Raw genomic sequence first — 12,023 nt, 5'->3', positions numbered from 1 at the left:
TAATGTGTTTATCAGTTATTTTATGTAAGTATTATAGGTAAAAGAAAAGTATATATATAATTACTTTTTTTTCGCGACATTTACCTTGTAATATCTGCCCGGTCGTATGTTCTTTATAGCAATAAAAAAAATTAAAAGTTAAAAGAACTCAAACGAATCAAAACTTTTGTTATTTCAGAATCTATTCACGCATCGAATCATGATTTTGTTAACATTCACAACGAACACACACAAATAAAAACAGGTCTCAGATTTTAAATGTAACATTAATTAAAAATCCGAGATATCCAATTATGAGTGAGTGAATTAATTGAGTTTAGTTATTTCGCTTAGAAAGAATTTCTTTTATTTTTGTTATTATTGGCAGTAATCGGATAAAGCTGTTTTTTTATCTTATTCACCTGATATCTTACTCTTGCTCAAAGATTATTTTGAAAATGTTGATTAAATAAAATTGTATTATTGCATTTCCAGTCCTTTTGTTTTCTATTTTTTATTCTATTTTATGATTTTGTTTCAGAGTTGTGATTTTTAAGGAAATTAAACAATAATTTTCTAAAATATAACATGCACATACTTTTTTTGATCATTGTATTGTTGATTATCATTCACGTCACATCGCTTCGGAATAGGAACCAGCTTAATTTACACTATGTTGTGTATTGTGCTTAAATTATGGATTGTATTCATCATTTCGGTCCATATAAATAATTATATGGCACCTACCTATATATCGCAGTACTGCGAGTTGACAACCCTTACAAATATCCCAATTTAACCCTTAACCGTGTCAATTTACCCCGGACGCTGGGTAAATTGGGACGGCCATTATTTTACCGATTATTTCTTTAAAATGAATAATTAAAATAATGTAACGGTTTTTATCACCTAGGTACGTTCAAGACTCAACTTATTTCTTGGGTTGAGCAGTGACTATTTAATTGGAACTATTTTAAAATTCAATCTGAAGGTCGATTTTGTCCCTATTTACCCCATTGTACGGTATATATATATATATTTTTTAAGGGATTTTATGACCTGGTAACTGAGACCTTTAAGTCATGTCTTATTTTAATTTATAATCTTATTTTTATGAAAAATGATATTATGGAGTGAAATGATATGAAGATGATTAATTTGAGACATTAATCAACTGGGATAAAATTAAATGAAATGAAATGGGATGAAATATAATCTCAGTAAAATGGTGGTCATTTACTAAGATTTTTACAGTGGACTTTTTGGAGGATCCCGAAAAGTTACGTCCAGCGGCTTTGTTTCATTTTCCCACATTTGTGCACTTTCACAGATATTAAACAGTTAATAAACCACCATTATTACACATTTAAACCTGAAGAAACACTAAATAGACAAAATAAAACAAATCACACAACTTCACTCCTCGCGTTCCCGCCAAAAAGTCCGTGTAAAGAATTGATATGTAACTATTCCTATCACAGATTAATCATTAAATTATTAAGTTTGGCTAAAGAGTTCATCAAGTTGATTTAAAGATGAAAAATGAAGAAAACCACAATACTACGCACCCCAAAAGAATTTTCACCTCTTTCACTGGCACCAAGATGCACCCATGGAGTTAATAAGTACCTACAATCTATGGATGCACCATATTGGTTTCGATTTTTCTATTGGAAAGGCAAAGGGAACAGTCTAAACATTAAATTATTTCGAAAGAAATATTTAAATAGTGTCGAATCTAAATAATTAATGAAATCTAATAACCTAAACTGAATGAAACGAAGCGAAATATGACCTTTCACATGGCTTGAAAGAATAACCTTTCAGCAAAATGGAGAATTGACTGAGAATTGACGTAATCACTGGTGGTAGGACCTCTTGGGAGTCCGCACGGGTAGGTACCACCACCCCGCCTATTTCCGCCGTGAAGCAGTAATGCGTTTCGGTTTGAAGGGTGGGGCAGCCGTTGTAACTATACTGAGACCTTAAAACTTATATCTCAAGGTGGGTGGCGCATTTACGTTGTAGATGTCTATGGGCTCCAGTAACCACTTATCACCAGGTGGGCTGTGAGCTGGTCCACACATCTAAGCAATAAAAAAAAAAAGTTTACCGAGCTCAGTAGTGTTTTTGAAAGAGCCCGATAGGTCACGTTTTTCTCATAATTGACTCACACTCTTTTACATTTCAGAATTCGAAAAAATAACACTAATCACTTCTTAGCACTGAAGACAAATAGGTAGTTTAAGGGAACATTTTAAATAATGGCATCCAAGTTTAGATTTGTGAATTGATATAGTTCAAATGTAATTATCTATACAGGTATGTGTCATTTTTCTCTGCGAATTATTAATGCAACACGCAATACGCTCATTTCCACACCACCTTTGAGGTAGAGCACTGTTGGTGCGTTTTTTTTATAGTGGTATCCCCTGTAGGCCTAGTCCACTTTCATTCACTTAATAAAAAAGAAAAATGTAATATTGGTATTTTTAAATTTAAATTGATAAAAATATGTTACGTATAGTAGGTAGTATAAGGTAGGTGGTACGATAAATATAAAGGGTTAATTTTTTTTTCTTTACAGAGTAGTTTCGAATTTTAAAGAAATTGAATAACATTTAAATATCAAAGCAATATTTGTTTTAATAAAGTACATTTGAACTGTACTTCTACGTTCTTTATTGTATTCTAGGTAATTTTTTTGAATAATAATTAAGCAAAGTAATTGAAGTAAAACGGTCACAAATGTTTTTATGCGCTTCGTTTTAATTCATCGGCATCATTCAATCGAATATAATCGAATACCTTTTAAGGAATAATGTAATCAGATTAGTCCTTAAAACGAGATAAATAGATAATCATGAAACATGAACCAGCGCCAAAAAAACCGACAAAACGCCCCGAGGCGCCTTCACCATACACCGAGAGCTGGGGCCAGCTCTAGATGTTCTGAAGATGTGATGTTTGAGAGTACGAGCCCTCCTCACATCACCATCACCGACCGGCAGACTATAGAAACGGTCGGAATGTCAACCCTAATTATCTAATGACTAAATATTGTTTATGTCATCATGTTGCATTATGACATCCACCGCCACTCCACACTCTAACCCTGAGAATATTGATTAAAATCGTCCCTAACATGTAGATAAAGTAAGATTCGTATAAAGGGCTAAACAAAACATGATTTCCCGAATATGTTGTACTTACACAGGACACTGCAGTGGATTATTTCTAGTTTTTTTTTCACTACAGACTCGTCAATGTCAAGATGGCGACGAAATCTAAGGGAATGGAAAAAGTTAATTCTGCGCATGTCCGAATTCAGAATGCATTGAGGTTATTGATCAATGTAGTCTCTGGTCATGTTCATCATATGATTGTTTTATCGATTACAAAAAAATAATTATAACTGATTTTGATTATTTCGAAAAATAGTCTATTTAATTTAACGCCCCAATTCTCTTTAATCATTCCGCTCTCGAGGCAGGCCAGCTGATAGCCATAGCAAACTCGGAGACCAGGTTAAGCGATATGTAAAGTCCTACAATTACCGACAGAGAAAAGTCAATGATAGGCGTCAATAAGGACAAGGAATTGCTGTTCGCATCAAATTGCCGGTTTGTTACAGACCTAAGACGTAGTTCTCGACGCTATTGACAGCTTGAGCGACCTCTGCACGTTCCCTCCATTGAAGTATGACACCCTAAAGTCTATAGCTCCCTCACACTTCGACCAGAGGCAGACGGCTAGTTCGCTGCGTGCAAAGTCCTGATAGCTAACGAGATGCCAATTTCTTACTTACGATTTCCTGTAGCTAGATCTCATAGCGTCATTGCGGCCGACGCCAACAAAGCGATTATTGGTGTGGACTTGTCGCATCCCAGGTTGATCGACGATAGCGTGTTCAGCTTATCAACTGTCAATCAGAAGAAGTTACTTCATTGGCTGGTATCGAGCCCATGGACATCAAGGCAAGTTGCATGGAAGCAAGGTTAAAGCGATTCAACAGCTCCCCATCCGAAAAACCGTCAGAAAACAAACGCGATTCCTAGGCATATGCCAGTGATACGCTAAGGGCTTCTCAACACTGCAAACAAAACCTGATGATGCTACCCTCCTAGCACACTCGAATATTGTCACAGACTTAACCCTTGTTGCAGATGCAAATCGGACACTGTTATCGGCGGAATATAAGCAACGCGTTAATAAAGAAGGGCAGTCGTCTGCTTTCTTCAGTCCTAAACAGGGTTCAGCCCACAGGAAACACTGAATTTAGGATCGGGAATTTCTGGCGATATACCTGCCGTCTGGTGTAGTGGTAAGTGACATGGTCACTACACAAGGAGGTCGCGGGTTCGAATCCCGCCAAGGGAAGATATTTGTATGATAAATATAAAGTGTCTTCTCCAGGGTTATGGATGTATATTAAATATATGTATGTGTATAATAAAAATCTTACATTTATATCCGTTATCTGGTACCTGTAACACAAGTTCTTTACGAACTTATCACGGGACCAGTTGACGTGGCGTGATTGTTAGTAAATATTTATTTATTATATTTATTAATACCTAGCTATTCGGTATTTTCGGCATTTTGTCGAAGATAGACGCTCCGTCCATTCCGCCACTTAGATTTTATACCCCGATTCGCAGCGGGTTTTCTATATATACATATATGGGAAAGATAATGTCATGGCAGACACCCCCTCTCGGGAAGGGGAACTGGCAAAATCGGTTAACATGGAAATTTTAGCTACGTCACAGAAGAACGACACAGAAATCGAAAGCGGATATTGGTGACGTGATTACCGCTGGTGAAAGCAACAAGAAGTTCGATTTTACGACTACCTTTACACGAATCTGCTAACTACTCGAATGGTGTAAAACTATTTTTACGATTTTAATCTGTCGCTTTTAAACTTTATTTTACTACTTTACTTAAAACAATTCGACGGTAATTAAACTAAACACAACGTTCAAAGGTCTATCCATAAGAGCATTTTCGTCCGTAATCACGAAAGCTGTGAAGGGTACGAAACAAGAAAGATACAGTTAGAAGTTTTGATCGTGTCTTCGACTCGCGAAGGCCGATGAAAACTACCACTTGGACGGCTTCATGTTCAGCTATTTCATATTGAATTCGGAAGAGATTATTGGCTTGTAGTCGAGTGCACCGATAAAGGTGTGGCGTCTAAAGACCACACCTAAACTGCGCAATTGCATAAATGCAAGTATTGATCGATTCAATTTGATGACCACACCCAGACTATTCTGCTCAGATCTATGATCGCAGCCATTTTCAACAATTTTAATAGCGCTTTAACGATTCTTTCTACAGAACCATATCCCGGGGCGCGTAATTAGTTAAAACAATGTAATAATTTAAAAATAAAATAAAATTCCATCATATGTCTGTTTGTTAAATTTTCTTTAAATTTTGTATACTGCAAGGAGAGCAATAGCCATAAAAGTAATTGCAACTATAAAACAGTAACGCCTTGACACGTTCTTAAGTTGCTGACGTTGCTGCTGTTCCACCTGTGACACCTCGTCGTTAGTTGGGTCGTAGGTATAATACGACTAGCCGTACTCGTCCGCTTCGCTGGGCATTTAAAATTAACATTATTATTTATTGTCATTATTATTAGGGAGACCAACACTCATATAAATATTAGCCTATCCATTAAGTACATGTATTTTCTACATGGATACCAAGTTTCAAATCAATCGGATGCATGGCTCAGTAGTTATAACGGAACATCCGTAAAAACCACTGTAGATTTATATATTTAGTATAGAAATATAGAATAATATAGATTGATGTCAATAGAAAAATGGCAGTTGAAATAGCAGAGTCTGGAATTTTTCATGTGTTACTTTCAAAGCTCACGCCACGTCACGAGAAATTTAAGTAATAAATAAGACATTTAAACTGAGCGGTTCCAACAGGGACTTCTACCGATACCTTAAATTTCGTTTTCGTTCGTCATACCCAGCTCCATAATTAAGAATTATTTTTGTTTTGTATTAAGAGCACGATGCTCAAGAGTCATGATTCGAAATTTGGTTTATATAGACTACACCGTATAACGCGTGAGTGGAGATCCATGCTCAATTCCCAGGATTGAAACTATTTCCATACAAAATCACATTCAGCGGTATAAGCGCCACTGAGTTTCTCGCCGGATCTTCTCAGTGGATCGCGTTTCCGATCCGGCGGTAGATTCTGCGAAGCACGGCTCTTGCTAGGGTTCGTGTTAGCAACGTCGTCAGGTTTTAGCCCAGTGAGCTCACCTACTAGTTAAGGTTACGCTGAAATAGCCTCTCAAGGCTATCAGCTTAGATAGGGAAAAAAGGTATAAGCGTGAACAGAAAAGAATTCTCAAAATGACTTGTTTACGTCCTATTGTTCATTTATAGCAATCACCTTGCTGTTCATATTAATTTTCTTAATGCACAGTCACACTGGATTCTACGGTTTTATTGTGTGCATTAATGAAAAGGACTTTTCATTTTAATTATCAATCAGAAAATCCTGTTTTTAGTCAACAGTAGCGTCGAAGTCTGCGCATGTCCTGAATTCTACAGGAATGTGCATTGATTAGCTTCGGAACGGGCGTGGTCCCGTCTGCACTTGAATCGGATGCGAAATTTAACATAATTTCATAGTTGCAGCGTCAATTATTTTTGCTTAAACTATTTAAACATTCAGCGCACACCACGAAAAGATCGCAACTTTCGATGACTGACGTTGCCATTTTTCTTAAGTATATAAAAAATAATTCTACCGATCTTCCTAAACACATCTTTATGTCTTGTCTATATATATATTTCTCCTAACTCCTAAACGGCTGGAGCGGCTGGATCGATTTGGATGATTTTTTTTGTATGCATTTGGATGGCGCCCTGGATGGTTTAGATTCACAAATCAGCGCGGCAGATAGCGCTGCAGTCGGTATATGGCTTATTTATCTTTCCAAGAAATAATTTATATGGCAAAACAACGTTTGCCGGGTCAGTTAGTATACACCATTATTTTATAACTAGTACAAAAATTTTAAGGACATATTAGGGAAGACATTATTATCATATATGTGACGGAAAAATCTCATAATACCTTTAAATAGCAAAGTTATTATCATTTGTTTATTGTAAAAAATCTCACTGAAATCATGGACATATTACTTTACAATCCATTCATTAGTTCATTGAACTTCATTGATGGTATTCCATCCTACTCATTCGCATTCGTACTGTCGCACTTGTGACGTAGATGGTCTTAGACAATAAAATGAAACAAAAGAACATGTGATGTAGTTACCTACTTTATTTAATTTTCTAAATTCTAACCTCTCCTTCATATTCATCCGGGCTTAGTACCGGCAAAATTACCTTTTTACAATTAATTAAATACGTATGTGATTAGAAAACAATAAACAAATATTACAATAAAATAAGGTATTCCGTACTAAAAGAAAAGAGAAATTTTGGCATATTTATGAAGTTAGAATCAGGTGCTATTTACAATAATTATTTACATAGGTATTATTTACTAAACTTACAAGTATTTCAATTGTCCTTCGAAATGTCCGCCACTATTGTTAATACACAGACGGGCTCGTTTCATTAAATTGTTTTTAACGAGAGAAGTACGCTTCTCTGTCTTTTCACTTCGTGAATAGCGTCCAATATGCGCTGTTTTAATCGTTCGAGCCTAATTCGCTCGCTTCTGTGCACACGTCTCTTAATTTCACTCCACAAAAAGAAGTCCATGGGCGTTAATTCTTGAGATTTCCTGTAGTGATATGGATGTAATCCAGCCTTATTAATAATCTTCCAGGCACATGACTGGCTGATGTTAAACCGTCGATCAGCGTTATTTGTACTCCGCCGGGGATCCTCTTCAAAATACGCTAGTACATCGTCGTACAGATTTTGTGACAACGCCGGTCTTCCTCGTTGTTGACGTACGTAGGTGACCGTGCGTGGAATGAACCGTGATCTAGTAAACGCTGGTAAGCATTTACCACGGTTCGCACATTTGGCTGTCGAGCGTTTGGGTGTCTTCCCTGTACATACGTACAGCTGCACTCGCGTTTTCTCCACTCAAAAAGTACGCACGAAGCATAGCTACATACTCCCGTGATGTGAACTGATAAGCCATCGCGTCAGGGAAAACTTAAACAAACAACTGTTGCAACGAAAAAAAGCATGCGCACACTTCCGATAACAATTTAGCACTGTTTTTGTCGTTGTTGCGTCGGAGCACGGCGCGGGCGCAGAGGGACAAGGGGTGGTTGGTGGGCTTCGACTTGAGTTTCCCGGAATTTATCAATGGAGCAGCGCCCCGTAGGTACCCAAACCCCGCCGCCCGTACCTACTATCGGTCATTGATTGATTTTTTTATAATTATTTAGCATTTACCAGTTATTACGTATTTTTGTGGACAGTTTTGAGACTTAGTGTTTTTTATTTTTTAACTACACAAATATGATTAGTTAAAGATACTTAGAGCCCAGTTAAATTTTTTGTACTAATTAAAAAATAGGGGTGTATATATAAATGTCCATAATTGAAATTCCTCATACTTGTGCTATGTTTTGAACGCGCCACAAAGTATTGCCAGAATGTACAAAAAAAATCAACAAACCGTACATATTCTAAATAAAGCAATCGTTTCATAATTTATACCATAGATTATACATTTAATTTATAACAACTTGGGACTCGTTAGATATGTCGACGATGGATTTCAAAATTACGTTTTAAATTCAACGTAGGTATTTTACGAAATGATCACACTCGAATATGGAGTCTCGTGTACCTTAATCGGTAATTTGTATATATATGTTGTACCGAGACAGATCAAAAGATTAGCTATTGATCAGTCCGATGTGCCTACCTACATGTCGTTTAGGTAATAGAGTGACTACCCTCAATAATTTCGGGGTATGTATCAATACAGTTGACATAGCTAATTTATACCTGAACGCACAAAAGTTCTGCAGCCAACGAGATGGTGATACCAATCTTTTTTTTTTTCCTACCTAATATGATAAGCTCGAGCGAATAGGTGAGCTCACGGGGTTCCAGCCTAAGGAGTTACTAACACTAGCTCTATGTGACCCGCTGAGAAGATTCGGCGAGTAACTCCGTGGGCTGTGGATACCCATCCATGCGCGCTCGCTAGAATTAGAAGACAATATAGGAAAGTAACAGTGATGTGCTGTTGTATTATGAAAGTTTTAATAGATTCTACTGATGAGATGCTGAGACTCAAGTACAGTGTACTTAGTGAAAGTTTTTACGGAGTTGGAATGTTTGTCTACGTTTGCCGACAGGGGCGCTGTTGCAACTGCATACAAATTTGAGTTAACTTTAACGCTATCGAGAACATTAAAAAACGCGCACTACGAACACTGAAAAGTTTAAAAAAGTCGAGATATAATGTTGCATACCTAACATCTACCACGAGCCTAATATAACTGGGACAGTAACTATTAAGAAGTCAGCTGCTAAGATAAGGATTTTACATTATTGTAATGAACGAACAGTCTGTCTGTACATAAGATATTTGTAGTATTATTTTGCCATCATCTGTAATTTTACGACTTGACATATTATCTCTAATTCTACCTTGAATTCTGTCAGTGATACTGCTAAGATATCCTGAGAGCTTCGGTCGATATCTATATCCTACCTGTGACAGCAGTAAAGCAGTAATGCGTTCCCGTTATAACATCCCGTGTCGATGAGAGATTTATGAGATGAGATATATTTCCTATGAGATCTATTGGTATGCCTTGCTCTGCCTATGTCGGCAACGAAAAATATTTTAAAAATCATGTAACAACGGACACTAACTATACTCAGCAATTTAATAGGTAAAAAACAGAAAATTTGTCGCAGACAACTTCACGGAATATTCTAGATGTTGATAATATTAGCTCAGCATCTGAAAAACTTGTGTGATGGTCGATCAATAGACTATTTTCTCTGTACATTTCATGACATGCGCAGCAGGTCCCGCAGCCTCTATGAACTATTTAATTTTGTAGTTACTTTACTTATGATATATTATGACTTATGATGTACCTAAGACACGACTTAATTTTATCTTCTTTTATTGCTTAGTTAGGTTGACGAGCTCACGGCCCACCTGATGTGTAGTGGTTACCGGAGCACATAGACACCTGCAATGTAAATGCCGCCACCCACATTGAGACATGAGTTGTAAGGTCTCACTTGCTTCCCCGCCCTTCAAACTAAAACGAATTACTGCTTCACGGCAGAAATAGACAGGGTGGTGGTACCTTCCCATGCGGACTCGAAAGACGTTCTACAACCAGTAAAAATTAAATTAGATTAAATCTAAAATTGATTATGTGTTTTGTACAATATGACCAGCATGGATGACCTTTTAATGCTTGTATTCATCACGCACTGCAAGCAACAGGGTGTGGTCGATCTATAATACCTCTCACCACTCAACCCTGTGAATTTTGTGACATGCGCAGAGCATCTCGCAATTCCCTCTGAATTCTGAATTACGAGCGGGCCTCATTTGACGCCGCACCGCATCCCGAGCTGGTCGCTTCAGAGTTACGCAATCGTCCACTGTTCTACAGTATCCCTGGCTTCTAAAGTAAGATTCTTAGATTTATAGCTGAAATATTAATTATGTTTCATTTCATTTTATCCGTTTTTTTCTTCTCCAACAGATGACTGTGCTCAAAATTACATCAGATCTAAATCGATTGGATGATAATATGAGAATTCAAAGATTAATAAGAATAAAGAAAATCAGGAAGTACGGCTGAGAACATTCTATTGAAGTGTTAGGAATCTCTTAGGAGGTATACATTTTGTTCAAGAACTGTGCGATGTTTCGTAACCGGTATATTGCCGCCATCTTGTGATTGAAGAATCAAAATGGCGCACCAAACAGTGTTCGATGTTTTATAGAAATCAAATTATATCGCAAAATTTAGTCCGGTTACGAAATATTAAGACTTTAAGACAATTATGGTGAATTTTATTGTGTACTTTATTGTGTTACTATTTGCTAAACATAGGCATTGTTTGTTTAACGTTGGTTCGATTAATTACAGTAATTCGTGACCTTATTTTTGATGATCCTAAAAGTGAATCATTTAGAGACTTGAAAATTTAGTGAACAGTGTCTGTGTTTAACATTGTTACTTATGCTGCGCGATCAATTTTGTCTTGTTACAAAATTGATAAATGTTTTATGTATGTATTTTTTTAACTGATGTATTTTTTGTGTATCTGTTATGTTACATGAATTCGCCTTAGCATTTGCATTGACAGACGTTGACACATGTGAGTATATTCTTGGTTTGTTTTTCTGTGTATTATTTAAAAAAAAAGTGGACTAGGCCTACAGGGGATACCACTATAAAAAAAACGCGCCAACAGTGCTCTACCTCAAAGGTGGTGTGGAAATGAGCACACGACTTTGTCATCGGTATGCAACATGGGCTAGTTCTCGATTTGTCAGAGAAGTCTGAGTTTATTCGCAGTCAGTCTTGCTAGTCTCCGGGTTCGCACTTCAGTCCAGTCATTTTAGGCCAAATTAGGATCTGGGAAAATCGACATACTCAGTGTATTACCACGTAAAAACTTATATTTTGGCATCCTAAAACTATTCTCAAAATGTATATATATAATAGTGGCTGTGGCTCAAGATATGGACGCAGGAAATTGGGGTTGCAATGCTCTTTAGCTTGGGGCCTAATGCTGTACCATATCAGACGGATATTAATGATGATAGAATATTTGATCCAGAAATTATGAATGTCTTGGAGACAAATGTCATTGAAGACGGTAATGAAGAGGAATTTGAAATTCTGTAGCAGAGGGACTATGACGACGAAGATGAATAAGAAAAAGAAGAAAATTGAAATTAGAACTTATTCTCAAAAAAATTATTTTAATAAAAACCTTAATTAAAAATTTAATTCTTTTCTTCTTCATTAATATAGAAAGTCATTAGTATAAATTAGATTAGAATTA

The 12,023-nt window shown here is 36.6% G+C and overlaps 1 long non-coding RNA gene across 1 annotated transcript; it reads left to right on the top strand.

Annotated features, from left to right (window-relative positions):
- Positions 1 to 10,189: 10,189 nt before the first annotated feature.
- Positions 10,190 to 11,352, top strand: LOC105842937 (uncharacterized). The gene is made up of 2 exons (XR_001140284.4): positions 10,190 to 10,632; positions 10,709 to 11,352. It is a non-coding gene; the product is annotated as an uncharacterized LOC105842937 (long non-coding RNA).
- Positions 11,353 to 12,023: the final 671 nt, after the last annotated feature.

Source organism: Bombyx mori, chromosome 14, assembly GCF_030269925.1.
Source record: "Bombyx mori chromosome 14, ASM3026992v2".
Classification (NCBI taxonomy): domain Eukaryota; kingdom Metazoa; phylum Arthropoda; class Insecta; order Lepidoptera; family Bombycidae; genus Bombyx; species Bombyx mori.
Note: the sequence above shows the minus strand (reverse complement) of the source record. Positions and strands in the feature narration are given on the sequence as shown.